Genomic DNA, 20334 nt, shown 5'->3' with positions numbered 1-20334 from the left:
CTTGTCTGGCACGAAGACCTTGTATACAAGATAAGGGATAAGATACGAAGGAGAATGGATAAAGGCAGGAGTACCACAATGAGCAGTCTCTCTCTTGTATTCTACAACATCTACGCAGCAGATATTCCCAAGACTAACAACACTCCGTCGGCCCTTTACGCAGACGACACTGTCATAGAAGGATCCAACTGACTACGGTAACACGAAGACTTCAGGAACTATGGACCAAATTGATGATTGGCGTAAAATATGGAAGATCAGCATCAACGCGGAGAAGACCCAAGCAATATTTTTAACAAAGAGGAGATAGATACCAGAAGACACTGTGAATATCACAGGAGAAGCAATCATCTAGATCAACAAGGATAATTTGGAAGTCATCCTGGACTAAGCACCACATCGACTACCTATTGGATAATACACGGAGGGCAATATAACTATAATAACTCATATCAAGACGATCTAAGCTGGAACTGAAGATCAGGACCCAGCAGATCTACCGATTATTGTATATGAGATATAATGGAGGAAATTATTAAAAGAAGATTTCAAGAGCTAAAGACCCACCTTAACTGAGGGAGCTAACAAATTACATGAGAGAAGACTACGCCAGGCGTTCAAGACCGAGAAAACGGCTAGACCTTCACCAGCAGGAAAGATAATTAGGAAAAAACGAACAAAGAGAAAAGGGACCACCTATCAGAGATCCTTTCAATCCAAGTATGGAAAGGATCTCGAGTAAGGTCAGCTTTATCAAGTGGATTCACTCTTCAATGTTGTTTTTGGTTGGCTAATATTTTACTCTTTATAGAGGATGCGAAAAACACCAGCATGCCAGAATTTAAGAGAAAATCAAGTAAAGTGTATAGTATTATTCTGTAAAAAAGGAAAAATTAGCTTTACTTCACTAAATTTCACTAAAATCATGGGAATAGTAAGGAGAGCGAGCAGCAGAGAAGGCTGGCGACGCCATCAGAAAAGATGCAGTGGTGGAATGCATCGTTTTTTAAGGAATGCATTTTAGTAGGGCCTGTTTGACTTGGTATGTGTCTGGTATGGAGATATTGAGTTGAAATTAAAACCATATACTTAGATCCACAGTCTTTTAAAAACATTTAAGGCCGTTTATGTCGCTAAAACGTATACTTCGACACTCAAGGGAATCAAAATTTATAGGGTACGAGTATTCTCTCATTTATATTAAACTGTGAAATTTTGTCACTAATAGCGTTTTATACTACGAGTACAAGTGAAGGGATAAAAATGAACTTTAGTATGTAAAGGATTTTGGATTGATTTAACAGTTTTATATATGGTATTTTGTCAAATCGGCTGCAGTTTAAACGGATTTTTAATCATTTTTTTCGTGTATGGTTTGTATTTACAACCAATAATGATAAAACAGTTACCTTGTCTATACGTTTAATTAATAATTATGGTGCATGCAGTACTTAACATTTTGCGCATTGATGCGGATCGGCTCAGTCCTTTTCCCCAGATTTGACACATACAATGCGATACTATTCATTCTTATTTTAGTGACCATTTAAAAAAAATCACAATCTTTAAGCAGTTAGCTGTGATTTGAGTTGAGTCGCTTATTATATAACAAAGTTAATAGAGCATAGGATTTGCAAATGAAATGTTTTCAAGGACGCTGGGTGAATGCAATCAGCTGACGAGTTGCTTCTGTGGTTTTTTAAAATTTGAAAGTTTTTTATACCCTTCAATATTTGTCTACTATTGATTGATCTCATGAGCAGCGTAATTGATAGGTTACTGAGGTTTGCGTTTTTATACTTTTAGGTATTTAAACATAAAATAACTTATTAGTACTAAACTTTAGGACAAAATTGGTGTGATTGATAGAATTGAAACACAATGAAATAATTAAAATTCAAAGCTCTTGTAGATATCACAAAATCGTAGAATATATCACAGAAAGTTGAACTGGACATTCAGAAAATGTGATCTAAATCTCGTTCTGGGTTATGATCCGCAGTCATATACAAAAAAATCTGTGTTTCACAGATATAGCGAACTTCAAACACTTCACTTAATAATGAGACAGTTGTTTGTAGGGCCTGTTCCTCGGTTACTATGTGACACCTTGAAAGAGGGAGACGTCTGCTAGGAGAAGATCCAAGATGCAACAAATTTTTAATTGTTGGGTGCTACATGCGCGTAATGATTTACAAAAGGCAAAACGAGTAAAAATCGCGCGAGAAATGTTACAAATGTTAAAGAATAGGGCTCATGGTATTCTTTTTAAAATAGTAATATCAAGTGTTGAAACATGTATACCATTTTATGATTTTCCTTCCCGCCTGGAGAGCCATTTGTGAATTCACGAAGTTCACCCACACCAATAAAGGCGAAAAAGCGAAGGTATCTCAGAAAAGTTATGTACTCAGTTTTTTTCGTAGTACAGGATTAATGAAAGCAATTAAGATTAAAGATCAACGTACAGTTATATCAAAATGATATACCACAAAATGTAAAGCTCTTGAGTCAGTCAATATTGCACTCGAAACAGTTCAATTTTTCTTGAAAATAATGATAATAATAATAAAACGTTAAATGATTTTATTACCAATGTCTCACTGCCCAACTCCAATTTCAAATTTTGTTGCAAATTTTTTCTACGTCTCTGAGAACAGAATATCAAAACATCAGTCTTATTCACATTGAGCTTTAGAAAATGTGGAATATTCAAAAATACTTGACATATCTCTATTTAGGTGTGTAGCTGCTACATCTGGATCTGCAGAATAAAAGTAGTAGAGAGTATCATCAGCATATGATTGAATGTGACAGTGCAAGACACTGTTACATATATCAAAGACATATACGAGGAACAAAAGCGGACCAAATATTGAACCTGCGGCACACCAGATACTATTTCGCCAACCTCAGATGAACTGTGATACGTGTGAACTTTCTGCCTTCTTCCTTTCAAGTAGGATTCAAAGAATTTACAAGATACAAGATTGTATTGATATCTAGTTAGCCTAGACCAGTTCCATACACAAACAAAATATTGCGTTACCATAGCAACGAACAACAACTTATTAGAAGTGTCAGTGTAAAGTTTGACGTCAAAAAAGTAAACCAGATTTACGCAATAAATTAAAAGAAAAAGGATGTATTTGAAAGGCTTAAGAGGTAAGCAGATTTACGAAGATATGCTTAATACCCTTGGTGATCAATGTCTTTAGTATAGGACTGTGAAAAATTGTACTGCAAGCTTCAAAAGATGTAAATTTTCCATTTAAGATGATGACCGATCGGGAAGGCCAGTTTCTGTGTCAGTCCCCGAAAATATCGATGCAGTTCATGACATGATTTTATCAGACCGTCGAATTGGCCTCAAACGGATATCTGAAACACTGAATATTTCATACAAAAGCGTTCATCATATAGTTCACGTCAATTTGGACATGAGAAAAATTGCTGCAAAATGGATCCCCAAATGTTTGAATGTTGACCAAAAGCGTGCAAGGGTAGAAGCATCGAGTTCGATCTGTGCTCGATTTGAAAACGATGTAGACTTCTTAAACCGAATTGTTACTATGAATGAGAATTGGGTATATTTCGGTCCAGAAACAAAGCAACAATCGATGGAATGACGACACTCTGGTTCTCCAAGACCTAAGAAGTTTCGTGTCCAAAAATCTGCTGGAAAAGCTCTTGCTTCAGTTTTCTGGGATTGTCATGGAGTAATCATGATTAATTTTTTGGATAAGGGTAGAACAATAACTGGAGATTACTATTTAACATTACTGACCCCTCTACAGGAAAAAATTGAAGAGAAAAGGCGCGGAAAGCTATCCAAAAGTGTTTTGTTTTTGCAGGACAATGCCCCTTTACACCAATCTCATGTTACCTTTTAAAAAGGTGAAACTCGCTAAAAAAGCTTTTCTCCAATTTAACGAAAAAGTAACATAAGCTTTTGGAAGTAGTTTCACCTCTGTAAGAAATTCTTCACTATCTTATCTAGAGAACTACGTACCTAGTCCGCAGTTTATTTATTTTCTTTACTACTGTCTCCCTATTGGCTTAAGGATCAATAGATTTGTACTTAATAATTAGCCTATCGAACGCAGCGTTTTTCTTGTTGCGGTTGTGATAATCTTTACTTTTCTTATTCCACAAACGTTCGTCTACATCGACAACGATTTATGGAATAGATTTTGAACCTTGCTCCGATGGCTTGCACTATCCAAAAAATCTGCACCGATTTTTGTACATACGTTCAATAAAACTGCGCAAATGAAATGTGCAGTTCGTTAGTGTAGTTTTATCGTTGCCGTGTATACCGGCCATAAGCTCGGAAAAAACTGCGAGATTCGATTCCCGAACTATTGATAATAGGTACCAGCAAATATATATGGAATCCTCGGTGGGCGAGTCTCACTCGTACTTTTATTTAAATTAGAAATTAATAACGTTCATAACTATGTGACAACGTACTTGTCCTTAAAGTGACATTTATAATCTTTAGTATAGTAACGTTTAATGTGTATAATGATTAAGGCAGCTAATACCTTATAGTCATCTGTCAAAGTAATCATAAAATTGATGTTGAAACGGAATATTTTATCTTATTGTTGAATGGGCAACCTAACATAATGTAATAATGAAGCCGATTTAAAAAAAAAGCCTTAAATAAAATGATAAATTACACGTAACGAAATTTTTAAATGTCAAGTAAGTACATTTTAATTAGGTAAGTCTGTTGATGAATACTTTTTTTTATCTTTTCAATTTTAGGTATAACATCAAGACTGGTAATCGAACAAATTGATGTGTGTTTAGGCTATTTGACTATAATATCATTACTATGCCTAACCATTGTTGTAGAGTTTATTTTCCTAATAGTAAAGACATTAACAGATTCAATTTTATTGATATTACATCTCATTTTATTGCCTATATATTTGATACTAATTGCCATTACACTCCCAGCAAGACTCTTATTTTTTGTCGTTAAAATATTACTGATTCTTTTTATATTTTCTGCCATGATACCTTATTATACTTACGATTTATTGGTTGCAATCTTTTTAGGATCCAGATTGAGAAGCTCACAGTTACAATAAAATTTTTAAAAATACCTACTTCTGACTTTAATCATTTCATAACTCTGTAGGGAGGAATATATTTTACTTTAGAATCTGATGATAATTTTAAATAAAGATGTTTAGTAGTCGAGTGAAGGGCAAGTGGAATAATATATTCAGTAGACGAAATATCAACATAAAGTTATTTCATGGTTACTGGAGGGAGAACAATCAAAACGGAAAGAAAGGAAGTAAATAAAACATTATAACTTTGCTTCAAAACTGTTTTTATACATTTTACAACTATAAAAATGACTAATCTTGTCATAAATTGCGAGACTTTATAAACTGGAATACAAAATCCAGAGTTCAGATTCTAATATTTATTAGAAAACATGAAACATCTTAGAGAAAATTGTTCGGTAAAATTTTAGGAATAAAAAAAAAAACTTTTTATTTATACATTCGCGGTGACTTTGTTTTTTGGCTTTATAATATCGAAAAATCTTCTGATTTCGATGAATTTTTTTTAAATCTTCGTTTTTACCGGGGATTTAAGGAAAAAACATGGGAAATATCTGGAGATTTCATATATTTTTATGTCTTTAAATGTGATCATAAACGCAATTCTTTGTATATAATCGTTCAAAACTTTTTTACAAATCATCAAACGCACTTCATATATTTTTTTATTAATCTACACAAAAAACGAACATTTTGGAAAAAAAATTGAAAAATGTTTGTTCAATTTTTATCTCTAGCCTTACTATGATACCATTTTTTTAATGAGGAAAATTTTCAATTTTTCAAAGTTAACTTAAAGTTAAAGTCAAGTTAAAGTCTACCGAAATTGTGAAAATTTCGGTGGACATCATCAAATCATCATCAAGTACCTATATTTAAAAGGGTTAAGAGGTAAGCCGATTTACGAAAATATGCTTAATCTTAACTGAAAAAAAGTTTAAAAGGTCGTAAATTCTCTTCCAACGAGGAGGTAATAAAAGCTCTGGAGGTCTGGTTTGCAGAGCAACAAGAAACATTTTTTTTTCAAAGGTCTAGAGACGTTGCAGGTTCGCTGTAATGAATAATTTTGTTTGGTCCTATAGTAGGCTAAGAATTTTTCAATATATCCTCGTATGTGAGAAAAGGTCAATTTAAGAGGAATTGTTATTATTTTTAATTGTAAAAACATGATAAATTAACATTTTTGTATAATTTTTTTTTCAATTTGTTCGTTTACTTGTATAGATTATGAAAAAAATATAACAACTTCATTTGATTATTTTGAAAAAAGTTATCAACAATTATACGTGAATGAGTGCAAATTTAAAGCCCTGAAACCAATATAAGTTTTAATTTTTTTTATTCCCATAATTTTACTCGGAAATCCGCCGTAAAAACGAAGATTTGAAACAAATTCATCGAATTCTGATGATTTTTCGATTTTCTAGAGCAAAAAAACGAGGGGAGCGCGAAAAAAGGAAATTACCAAATTTAAATTAAAAAATAATAGCTGTAATGATAAACAATTAAAAAAAAATCTAAAAACTACATAAGTCGGTAATCCTATTAATGATCTGATCAAAAGTTTCTAGAGAAGAAGAAAAAATTATTGTTGTAGCTTTACAGCAACGAAATAAAGGAGAAATAGATTGAAAAATAATTTAAAAATATTTGTGTTTAATAAAAGATGATCGTCACTAGAATAGATATAAAAATGAAAAATATTTGGAGATTGTTCAGTAAAAAAAATTCGTAACGCTATCCATTAATCCAATGAATTTGTTTTTATGTCTGGTTCTCATAGAGGGCGCTAGTTACACGGTTCGTACCAAGTAGTATTGAACATAACTTTTCCAATGTTAGATTTAATAAGCATCATTTACTTTTATACCAAAAAAGGTACCCTTGATAAAATTCGATACTGTTTACCGTTTTCGAAATATTTTGATTTGAAAATTATGAAGTAATAACCGAAGCAAAATCGTAAAAAATGTGTGGCATTACGAAAATTTTTTACTGAGCACACTCCAAATATTTTTCAGTTTTCCATCTATCCTAGAGACGGGAACATCTTTTTTTGAAACACCCTGTAGGAAAACTTTTTGTAGCAATCACAATTCATAAAGGTCTAAAAGTGTTTCAAGAAGTAAAAAATTAGAACAGGATAAGGGTCGTGGCGAACAAGGTAGATACATATGATATCAGAAGCTGGTAATAATAAGAGTTAAAAAATTTTTTTTGTATCAATAATAAAAACGTGGATGCTCAAAATTTTATATTAATTTCATATTTTAAGGATAGTATATGCCCTCTTATAAAGCGCCCATATTTTGGCATTGTCATAATAATTCTTTTACAACTTGCCATACGTACCAATCTTGTCGGCCACGACACTTATTCTGTCCTTATTTTTAACTTTTCATTGCACTTTTAAACCTTTTTAAAGTGTGGATTTGAAAAAAGCTTTTTTTTCATAATATATTATTTTTTTGTCTTTGTGATATTTATTAACTTTGAAGGTTAAATTACGAACTGAAATGAGCTCAGACCGAAGACGTGACCGTTAGTTTTTAAGCAGGTCAAGTCTTTATCATAGTTTTAAGTGCTAAGTAGTTAGTATACTTAAACGCAGTGTGATTAAAGATATTGTACATTTCCATCCTTTATTCCCGATTGGGGTAAGTCCGTATTTACATTAATTCCCCAGACGCCGTACCACATACACTACATTTTGTTAAATAATCTGCTCCAAGAATAATTTATAATTACTCATATTAAAACCAATTACTGAAAATGTTATAACCGAAATTTGCACATTTATTGTTAATATTAATAGCACCATCTATTCTAATCTATACAGAAAGTATAATTGTAACTATCGCCATCTATTGGTGAAATCATGAACAACATTACTTAAGCTAATTACCACTAATTGGTCTATTATTTCGTGGATTTTCTAATTGAATCATGTATTGCCATCGGGAGTAAGTGAGTAAACAAAATTTTAAGTTGATAGGTTAGCGGCAAGCTACTTAAATATTGCTTACAAAATTTATATCATACTAGGATGGTCCCGGAAAAATACTATTGAATTAGAAACTACACAATCTAAACAGCAATTGTTTCAAGTTTGAAGATGCCACGTTGTTCAGTATTTGTTTGGCAGCCATCAATATTGAACGTTTCCAGTGAATTTGTAAGCATGGAAAAAATTGGTCATCTTTATGTGATACGATACTTTCATTTGAAAGCCCTTAGCCAAAGCCATATAAAAACTGAACTAGATTCTACTCTAGGTGATACTGCTCCTTTGTTATCAACAGTAAAATATTAAGTAGCACAGTTTAAACGAGGCCGTATGAGTTGCGAAGACCATCATCGTAATGATGGGGCAACTGCAGAAATGTTAAAGAAAATCAACAAAGCATTACTGAATAATCATGGGTGCCGCGTTTGCTCGCAATGGAATAAAAACAGCGCCGTGAAGATGTTTCCATCGAGTATTTGGCAATGTTTCACAAAATAAAGCCGATTTTTGAGCCGTTTCATAATCATGGATGAAGCGTGGGTTCATCACTTCATACCCGAGACAAGAGATCAATCACAACTAACGACTGAAAAGGGAGAACCGGCTCCAAGGAAGGCAAAGATCGTTCAATCTGCAGGCAAGGTCATGGCGTCGGTTTTTTGGGATATGCGTGAAATAACTTAAATTGACTATCTTGAAAAAGTATAACTATAATCAGCGAGTATTATGTGAATTTATTGCAACGTTTGAGCAAAGAAATCATGCAACAACGACTGCATTTGGCTGAGAAGAAAGTGTTGCTTTATATTGCTTTATGCCGGCAGGTAATGTCTATTTTGAGAAGCTTGACGATTCTTATTATAAAAACATTGCTGGGAAAAGTATATGGAGCTTAAAGGAGGTTACATCAAATAATAAATATATTTTTTTTCAAAATTTTTGTGTTTTCTTTGTTGGGTCAGGTACTTCTGGGACCATGCTCGTACAGACAGCGTGAGTTGAATAAGTTCACCAACTCCAACGTTCATAGAGGATGAAAAAATACAAAGAAACAAGTAGAAAAGATTTATGAAGGAATGAAGTAAATGATGATGTTAAAGAAGAGCGGCTTTTTACTGTGAAAAATACCTCATTTTCGGAGTTAATCTTTTTATTACCCTTAGCTCTTAGTCCAGTGAGTTTAAAGTTCTTTACAAACCACCTAGAAAATAATCTTTCAGATATTCTACCGACTAAGCGTTTGTCTCTGTCATCACCCCTTTATTTGTATGATGCTCTAAAGTCATTTTTTTAGTTTGTAACAGAAATACATTGGATCAGATGAATTTGCTTTATGAGATAATAAATTGTAACGCATTTCTAATAATTTTTTGTCAAAAATAGTGAACAAATGGGGTGACACATTATCGTTATGCAACAAAACTCTTTTTTTCGGATTCGAAACGTGGCAACGAATCAGAATATAATTGCGAGTTATCGTTTTCGTTGTTCTAAATAATTCATGAATATTATCTACATACATATATAATAGAAAAAATTCTCGAAACTCTGAATACTAAACATTTTCTAACTTAAAGGGCTTTCCTTTCCTAAACTAACCTAACCAATACATTCGTTGCAGGGCATGGTTTTTTAAAGGTCCAAGATTAGTCCCTTCAAATAGTTGTTGCTTGGTGCTTGTATTTGAAGGTACTGTGACCTTGAGGAAGGCTCATTCGCTACCTGAGAAAAACAAAATTTCTTGATAATAAAAAATTTTGTTTTAATAGTTTAAGTTATTATATTTCTTGTGGAGTTTGAATCGTAAGTTACAGTGGACATTTTTAAAAATGACATTTTCAAAAGCTTACGAAATTTGTAAAACTTAGGTATTGACATTTTTCTTTGAATTAATTATGTTGTGTTGATTAGATATGAAATTATATTTGTAAGTTATCGTTTTCTTCGTATTTAAATAACCAATGAAGATTAAATTTTCTGTAACCATGACCTTTTTGTCCGACAAAACGACTTACACTCGTTCTTCCAAGGAAGTTCAATGTTTGGACTTAATTTTTGTTTTTTCGGTATAACAATGTACACAAATTACTTTAATTGTTTTGTTGTAAAAACAGAAACATTCACTTGAATATCCAAATATTCGTTTAAATTTACAACCCGAACGAGCTTTTGATCAGACTTAAGCAATCGGTATCTACCTTGCAGATACCTATTTCAAACGTATCCTTTTATGAAAGAACATGGATTATATTAATTATTTTTGGAAAAGTTACTGACAATGGTGGTTCCGAACTTTCAGAATAATTAGTATTCATAAGTCGTATTTTAAACCATTTACAAATTCAAGCACATTCAGAATTATATTCATATATCATTTTCGTAGTTTCTTCAATTGTTTTTTTTTTCTATGTTTTACACTTTTATACAATTCTTTTTTCTTTATATTCACCCAACAAGAAAACAGCTCTATCATGAGTAATAAAAATAAACTATGTATAAGATTTATATAATATTTAGACGAATGGTATCAGGAAATTGGCGGAAATTTACAATTAAATCAGTCAACTTCTGAAAAGTCAATCTTACTTTTAACGTGAAATTATTCTTGTTATGTAGTTTCCTAACAAACTTGTAAAATCTCCTTATAACGAATCAAAATAATTTTCATTGACCCTTTGATAGAATTGATTTATAAACGCCTATGTTATATACCTATCTGTTGTAAATACTGAGCTCATATCTAGATGTTGTAGATCGGTATGGCGCGACATGTCCTGAAAAAAGTGCAATTGCAGCTATGGATGTGAAACACATTGCTATGCGACATATAAGTCTTGACCAGTTTTTTCCTTTACATATAAAGATGAGATGGTTTCTTGAAAACCTTAACACTGCTCATATCGATCAACTTGGAATGTCAGATATACGAGGCATTTAGAAAATACTTAATAGCCTTTTTTAAGTTATTTCCTTCTAAAATATTTTTTATAATCAAACCGTATTTATACGGTCTCTGACAGTTTTACTTGAATTGTTGTAGTAGACAGATGTTTATTAATGATAAAAACTTTATTGTCATACAAAACATAAAGTTATGAAGGCCAAATACAATTAAGAGTTTCTACTTTTTTTTTATATAATATCACATCCACTTTTACAGGGTGTTTTAAAAAAAGGTGCTCGCGTCTCTAGGATAGATAAAAAAATGAAAAATATTTGGGGTTTGCTCAGAAAAAATTTTTTTTACAAATTTTACAAATATGTTTTAGAAGCTGATACATCCAATGAATGTGGTTTTATGCCTGACTCTCATAGAGGGCACAGTTCGTACCAAGTAGTATTGAATATAAGTATTTTAAAATTAGATTTATTAAGAAAAATTTCAAGTGAACTTAAACATCATTTAATTTTACACTGAAAAGGTACTCTTGATAAAACACCATACTGTGTATCGTTTTCGGAATAATTTGATTTGAAAACTATAAAGTAACTCAACCGATGAGACCCCATCGATAAAACGGATACATTTAAAAAAATGGGACAATTTCTTGTAACTTTTCACAAAAATCCGGTCTAATCGGTATAGGATCTTGTTTTTCAAAGTTAAATAATTATGGGCACTAAGCTATTGGAGGCCTTAATTTGAAACAAACAACAATTTGATGATCATGTATTGCGGCTCTGAGACTCAAACTGTTGTTTGTTTCACACTAAGGCCCCCCAATACCTTAGCTGTCCATATTTGACCGATTTGTAAAGAGAATGGCGCTTAAATATTCTATACCCTATCTTACTCAAGGGGTTACCCCGTCTTGCCCTACAGGTGAGGTAAGATTCGGAGATTTAATTATTTTATTAAAGTTGATATTTCTATGAGAAGACTTATTTTTTTGTTTTGACTAATTATTTTCTTAATAAAAGTTCCTATATTGTGCAATTAAAAACTGAGGATTTTATTTATGAAATACCTTCCCCATCTCATTCCACCTAGTTATCATATTGATTCTTTTCTCTTGTAATGATCTCTAATACTTATTTAAAGGCTTCAATGCTAAACCGCAGGTAAAAGCTAGTTATATACGTGACCATTTATTTTTTGACTGGTTTATTTAGGATAATTAACAGGTAGTCAATGGAAAAAACACTTTTTTAAAGTTATGTATTCAGAAAAAGTCAGTTAACTTGAAAGTTACAAATTAAAAAATATATGTACTCGAAACTTTTAGTTATATTTATATTTATCAGAGGAACAAATTTGCTTTAATATATCTGGTGACGATTTTAAGTGCGTATAAAACGCTTGGCATGTTTTTTTATATTCACCTTAATTATCAACATCGCCTTTAGAAGTAAAATTTGTTACTGGGTTTTCTCAGATGGCCACAATTTGTTCATCATAAAAAATACTCTTTCTACCGGAGCATTTGTAGCAGGCAAAGTTTTCATGCTGAAGATTGTTGGCTTGAAAGTGTTTGAATATTTCCACCAAACGAGTTTCCGTGGAAAAATTTACATTATTCCATTCAGTTACTTTCTGCGATGTAATGTAGTTAAAAGTTAACGAAAATTCGTCAAAAACTTCTGCATCTTTATTACAGTCAATATATTCCTTTTCAATTAATCTAGAGATTTTTGAACGTATTCCCCTTTTTTAAATCTACCCTATCTCCATTTCTTTGGTAAGAAAGCAAGTCCACTGCTCCAGATATTCACGGCTTGTTCCATGAAATTCTGTAGCCTCTCTTTTCATAAACTTTTCATCCATGTCAGTAACATTATCTTTCAATTTTACTATTAATTGACGGACCACAAATGGAAGAAACTGATTGATCTGTTTCTGAGTCAAATTGTGTTTTGATTGATTTCTTTTGCAGCTTCAATTGCTGATACCGTCTGTCCTTCCAGTTTCAATACAACTTGATGAAAACTTGCTGACTGACAGTTTAAAAAATAAAGCAACAATTCGGATGTGAAATGATCTTCAAAAAAATTTCATTCAACATTTTTCAATGCTCAAAAAGTAGTTTTTTATTGGCTGATACATGTTTAAAACCCTTTCCAAGGCAGGAATAAGAGCAAGCCATCTGGTTTTGCTATAGCCGAACATTTGTTGATATTCCGTTTCAGTTTAGGCACAAAACTCCTTTAGAGCTTCAACTCGAATCGTGTAAATATAAAAAAATGATTATATATATTTTCTTGTATCGTGTGATAAGCCCAGACACCTTCTGCCGCGGCGATATCCAGATCCTTTAAAGTTGATGTGGATTTCTTGAAAAAGGTTAACACCTAAGAACTAGGACAGCGGCGCGATCAGCATTTTTATGTTATTCAGGCTTCAAATGTTATTCAATATCACTGGTACCAGTATGGTAAACGCTAAATTCACACTTTTCACATCTGACATCTGAGAGAGTATTTTTTTTGCTTGATAATCGGATATTTTGCTTGTAAGTTAACATTGAACGAACATTTACGTTTTGGCATTTTAACTTATGGTTTCAAATCGAAAGAAGTTCAAGTTATTTACAGGGTACACAAGCGAGCGGTCTTCGCCATCCTCGGCTATCGTCGCGTCGACCCACGACGCGGTCTTGCTGTTCTCTCACACCGCTCGCCTCCAGCCGGCTCGTCTACTCAAATTTTCGCGCGGTTTCAAAAAATGGAACAATTTGGCGTCCCAGAGTTCATTTCGGGGACACCGGATCACGTAACTATAAAAAGGGACAGTCCCGTTCAAAACGGGACGTCTGGTCACGTTATTTATATTATAAAAACTAACTACCTGAAAAATATTCAGTATTTTCTATTTTTCCATAATAATAATCAACTCATACATTTCGAAAGAATGACTTATCGTGTCTTCTCCACGCAACAAAACCAATGGTTTTATTTTTTAAAATTAATTTTAGCCCCGAAGTTCGACCGAAAAATTAACATGAAAATATTCTTTTATAGTAGCAACGAAACAATACAGTTTTTATGTTTCATACAAGACTTCTGCTCGGGTTAAATAATTCTCATGGTAAACGAGGGAATTGCATAGATTGTTCACGGTAAGTTGAGTGTTTCCCTCATTCAAAATCCGGATATTAGACTCGATGAGTCGGTGATAGTCACAGACGTTAAATATTCATTCTATTAAGTTATTGTTTATTGTTACGCTTTATAGTTCCTTGAACTCAATAAGTTCTTTGTTCACTACTGTTTTATAAAGCATTCATTATATATGTGCCTCCCAAAGTATAATAATACTTATTACTCACGAGTGAATTATGGTTCTTTCTTCAATGTATTACATCCCTTTCTAAGGCATATCTAACTTGAGATTATCATTTACATTTTTAGTGCTTTTCTAGACCCTTGACTTTAATCTTCTTTCCCACTTCCTTCGGTCTTTTATAGCTTCCCAAGTTGCAGTTTATTCCCCCTTGCAATTTATTCCTGTCTTTCTTTGTCATTGTCTCTGTTGTTAATTTATAAAGTTGTATTGTTTGTTCTATATAGTGAAAGATGGAGCCTGTTATTTGTATTTTACTTTCTCTTATTACTATTTCTAATATACGAGGATAGTTCAAATGTAAAAACTGGAATTTTGCTGTAAATAAAAAGTCTCTCGGCTTGTTACCTATCTCCGCATTGCTTTAGAATGGTAGTCCGTGCCTCTTTCAATAGATGAAATATATAATAGTTGTATAGTAACAAATCGGGACTATGAGAAGGGTGTTCCAATGTTTCCTAACCTAATTCGTTCAATGTTGCCATCATAAGCCAACCTATAAAGGGTCTGGCATTGTCATGCAGCAATATCAAGTCGTTTTGATCTATAGACTATTTTCATCGTGTTTTTTAGGAGCTTACTACAAAACTGTGTATTAAGAATTCGTTGTTCAGTGATAAAATCAACTGCAATTACTCCTCTAATGTCACAAAACAAGGTATACAACACTTTTCCCGTTGGCAGTCTCGTCTGTGTTAAATATTTGGTGCAATAAATTTTCTTCTTTCTCTTCATACCGCTGCAAGACACGCGCGCAAACTTCCCAGCGTGTGAATTTCTGCAAAAAATTCAGAAGTCGTGGCACCCATTTTCCATAAATTTCCGCGAATTACATATTATCTGCAACCAAAAACAATCCTTCTCGGCGAAGGCTGTAAGTACACTAAAAAGCGAGGTTCTAACATCCACTGTAGCAATTTTTACGACACTAAATTTTTCGCGCGCTTATTCCATAATTCCGGTTTATATTTGACCCCCTTGTAATAAAAATAGGTTCATTTAAAGAAGATCGCCTTGTCTTAGTCCTTAGTCTTTTTCCATTCGATAAATATTGTTTTTCTCTGTATATTGAGTTGTAAGCCTGTTTAAAATTAATAAAAATTAGATGAAGCCATACATTTTGTTCGTAACAGTTGTTCTGTACCAGTTTTAGCGTTAATATTTTGTCTCCCCCAACTATGTTGTCTTCAAGCTTTCTTCACCTATTTTATATAACTTGCCGATTATTCTATATACTGAATATATAATTTCCGAAATCCTAACATACAGTAATGAAGTTCAAACCCTAAATACTATATTATCGACGTACGATATTACCGACGGTCAAGTCAATATCTATTTAATCTATACATCCAATTCAATTGACTATAGTTTCAAATGTTTGGAATTTTTGAGGTTAGGTACCATTGTTATTTTCAACTGTTACTAAAAGCGTATGCCTAAAAAATGTCTCGGAAGCGTAAATCTACATTATCTAAAAACTCGTCAAGGGCCCGTGCAGTAAAAGTTGCACGAAATCAAGAATCTTCGGTTCATGCAGAGCTGAGAAGAAGACAACGGCAAGCAAGTCGACTGATCTGCAGAATGTATGAATCTAAGTAAGAACAATCTATGAAAACTAACAGGAATTCTATTAGGTCAACCTCGACTCTCACCTCAACAAACACCTGAAGATTCTAGGCCTAGCAGATAATAGGGCGCGAAGGTTTTGTTGCACAGAGGATGAAACCTCTCGAAATGTGAAACACTAAGGAACTCCATAGCACGAAACCTAGGAGCGTATGAAATATGACGAAGATCTCTGGCAATTAAAGCCATCCCACATTCAAGACATTTTGAGAGGAGTGGGATTATTTGATCAGCTATCAACATTGGATCCTCCAGTATTGCAGCAAGAAAGGCCGGACACAATAGATCCTTTGGATCGATCCTAAATCCATACATACATACGAGCACATAACTGTGAACATCAGAATGAGATGCCTTATTTCGTACATCCTTATGACCACACAAAAATGTTTCAAATATACAGGGCGCTCAGGGGCTTGAGGCAAAAAATTCGGAAGTAGGAAGAGCAAATACGTCTTATGCCCAATGGTTAACAATCCGTAAGGAACAACATGTTAAATCTAAAGATAGCAAAAATGAATTTTTCAATCGATTTTTTTACAAAAAAGTACTCTTTTTTATACTTGTCAAGGGAACCGTTCGCTATAAAGAAACATTCTGATGAAAATTATCATAAATTGTATTTATTGTGAATAATACGTAGTCTTTTGAGGATTAAAACTTGGACTCTGCTAGAGTTTCTCAGTAGTGATACACCATAAGCCAGATGATTGCGGATCAAAGCATAACGTGATTACTGCCAATAAAGGAGGGCAATTATCTCATTGCAAAAAGCTGTGATGATATTTGCGTGAAAATTGATAGATACCTGAATATAATATGATTCTAAAAAATTTCACAGATTCCCCTATGTCATCTCGTTTTGCAAAACTAAATGTTTTTTTTTTTAGTTTTTGCCTCGTTTAATTTCAAATAATTTGAATTAAACCAAGATTTGGCTACCTTTAGATTCTCGATGCTGACGTTTTCGTCCCCTTTTATTAGGGATGTAGCATCGTCGGCGAATAAAACTTATCGACATTTGAGAGACGCTGGTAAATCGTTTATAGAGCAGAAACAATAGTAGTCCCAATACTGAACCCTGAGGAACTACATCGCTCACCAATGCCAGAGTAGATTCACAGCTGTTGTAGCTTATCTAATGCTGTCGATTTTCCAAATCAGATTCAAATAAGCAACAAAATGTCTCAGTTCGCTCTGTCAAAGGTTACTAAGCTAGGTCACACATAATGGCACACGTGCTTTAACCCCTATCAAGATCCTCAACTATGCCCTCAATAACGTTCAAGATTTCCCTACTGTTATTATTTTCTAACCTAACCTAACCTAATCTAATCTATCCAAAGTTTATTTTTTATTAGTATTTCAAATATTTTAGAGATCACAGGTATAATAGCTATGGACCTATAGTTGTTAACGAATTTGAAGTAGTCACTTTTAAACACTGGAATTATTTTTGATATTTTCAATACTTGAGGCCAGTTTCCCTCGTTTTGTTGTATAAGATTGTCGAAGGTCCAACCAGCGAATTCAAAGCAACTTTAAACACGCCTACAATTAATAATTTTGTGATAAAAAATTATCCGGTAGTCGCAATTAGTTACCGATTGAGATGCGTCCTCGATTTTAAATGCACAAAATCAGTTTTTTTTTCGGTAAAACTGCGCCGCTCCGCTTACTTTCATTAATTTTTGATTGTTTTGTGCTTCTTTATATCATAACTGCTTAAAAATTTAAGAGATACTTTTATTTATGCCCGGGAGCGATACGGCTTACTTCTTCTGGCTTTAAAATTTTAAGTGTAAGTACCGTAACCTTTGTCTATCAAAAGACTGGCACTTATACAACAGGTGTCCGACGGTTTCTTTTGGTTTCTTGAAGAAACGACAAGAGCTGTCCAAAGTTTAGATAGTAGTTCACCGAAAAATGTCCAGTGGGCATATCAGTAACTCTACCTAACTCATCTTTGCTTAATGAAATTGTTTTAGGACCAGTTGGTAGAATAAGAAAGAAATCTCTTCGATTGTATTAGTCTATGTTTCTTCTCGTTTTTCTACTTTTTTATGAACATGACTTGATTGCTTTTTAGGAAACCTATAAAAAGTTGTTGTTCTATGAAAGGAGATGTCCTAGTTCTCTTCGCCAGGTAATCGACTTATTCATTGTTATAGTTAAGTACTCACATAAGAGTAATTTTATTGTTTGCTTCCAGTGAGTTGTATGCTAGTATGGAACTGCATTCAATTTTTTACTCAATTTTATAAGAGTAAAGTGTGGTAGATGGATAAATATCTTTGCATTGCATTGCGGTAGTTATGATGGGTGCATGTAAGGGTATGTTTTCGACCGGAATATAGAAGGTTCTAAGCCCATTGGGATAGTGAGCTTGGTTCTTGGGTCATATATTCCCATCCCTACTTGTCTGTTTTCCTTTTATGAGTTATTATCAATATCAATTAACCTCGCGGAGGCGCAATCTTTGCATTTATCTATTGCTGTCGACTTGTTATTAGGAATTTTTAGTTTTTGATAAAGCATAGTTTGGGAGTTGGGAGACATGGTGTGATCATATCTATGGGCACCTTATATTCCATATATACCCAATCAGGTCGCATGTCTGGCCGTTAGCTAAACTTGCTGCACATTTAATTCAAATTTGAATCATTCGATGAAAATCTCCATGGTTTGTCAACGAATAACAAATCTTCGTGTTTTAATAAAATGTATTCTTCGATTAATGCTATAAAAGTTTTTGAAACAAAGTTGTATGTGGAACGGAGAGAGGTTTTCGCAAACAAAGCATTACTATTTCCCTACACTTAATGCACAAACTAATTTTTATTAATTTGTGTTCGGTTAATAGTGTAGATTATTTTGGTACAGTTACAAGACAATAATCTTCACTGTTCTTTTATAATTTATCTGAAAACACTTCCATGTTTTTTTTTATCTAACTTATTAACTAGTTCATAAATTTAAACTCTCTATCTTAACTTTATGGTATGCTCAGATAAAAGAGTAACTTTTTTTTTGAATTTTTGACCAGGTAACTAAGGAATAATCGAGAGAAAATAGCATTCCATAAAAAACGATATTTTGAATAACGATAAAAATTAATTTCGAACCACGAAATAAGATTTGTTGTTGTTCAATTTTTGTTACCTAAATACAAAATTCATGTAATCCAGAAACAAAAATATACGAATTTATCTCGATCGGAAAAAATTCTCCTTATCATTATAATATTTTTCAACTACTTCTCCATATTTTTTAATAACAAGTGCCATTTTTAGTTATCCGAATAAATTTATTCCCAGCTGTTGAGATATAATACAGAAACTCACTTAGCCCCTACCTTAACGCCACTGATTGTACAACTTCTTGTCTCTTTTCTTGTAATCTTTCAGAGGCCATTAAAGATATTTGACCGTTCATTCTGTTGCTATGCTGTTCAAGAATGACCTTGAGTAAAAAGGCGCGGGCCCTTTTCGTTTCAGTACTTCAGACTCGAAATTACCCGCCATGTTTTTCTTTTTATATTCTCATTCGTTACGATGAGCTTCAGTTGAATAAAAAGGTTTATTTCAATACAAAATCGGTTTTTATGATTACATTATTAAATTGATTTTATAATTTTTAGATTCTAATAAGATATGGCAGAGTTATAGAAACGTATTTTATTGAGTAAATGGAGCAATATACAGGGTGTTTCACGATTTGATGCATGGATTGATCAGGTCACCGTTTTCCCCTGAATTAAATGGATTCATTTTTGGAGTTTTTGCAACACCAACAAACACAAGCAACGAAATTATCGATATAGTAAACTTCCATTGTGACGCTATAAAACGGAATCTTAGAATGCTCTTCCAAGTTCAAAGAAATATCCTCCGCTACTTGAAAGTGAATTCTAATGTAGAATAATTTTTATAATAAAACCCTTTTTCGTAACTAGTCTCGTTATTTAATAGCCAGACCTCGTATTAATTCGATGGGGCGATGTTCACAGTGATCACGTGATTAACGCAACATTTTAAGTCTTCTTCTTTTGGTTTTCCATCTAGACTGTGATTGATGATCACACAACTGCAACAGCTCTTTTTAAAGCTATTTCTATAAATTTCTTATCTGCTTTTGTCCATAACTACTATAAAATTGGGTGGTAATGTATCATTCGACTGATAGTTTCTTCAAAAACATCATCAGTTATTTTTTCTTGGTACTCTTTTCTAAAACAAAAAATAAAAATTCTATCAAGTCTTTATTAACAAATTTTATATCGGATCCAATATAAATGATATTTAAACTGTTACCTTTTCTATTCTAGAAAT

General features: G+C 32.9%; 1 long non-coding RNA gene across 1 annotated transcript; it reads left to right on the top strand.

Moving 5' to 3' along the window:
* Positions 1-4395: 4395 nt before the first annotated feature.
* Positions 4396-10017, top strand: LOC130453131 (uncharacterized). Its single transcript, XR_008911020.1, has 3 exons — positions 4396-4710; positions 4774-5314; positions 9716-10017. It is a non-coding gene; the product is annotated as an uncharacterized LOC130453131 (long non-coding RNA).
* The last annotated feature ends 10317 nt before the right edge of the window (positions 10018-20334 follow it).

Source organism: Diorhabda sublineata, chromosome 2 (genome assembly GCF_026230105.1).
Source record: "Diorhabda sublineata isolate icDioSubl1.1 chromosome 2, icDioSubl1.1, whole genome shotgun sequence".
NCBI lineage: Eukaryota > Metazoa > Arthropoda > Insecta > Coleoptera > Chrysomelidae > Diorhabda > Diorhabda sublineata.
This window is presented reverse-complemented; position numbering and strand designations above follow the sequence as displayed.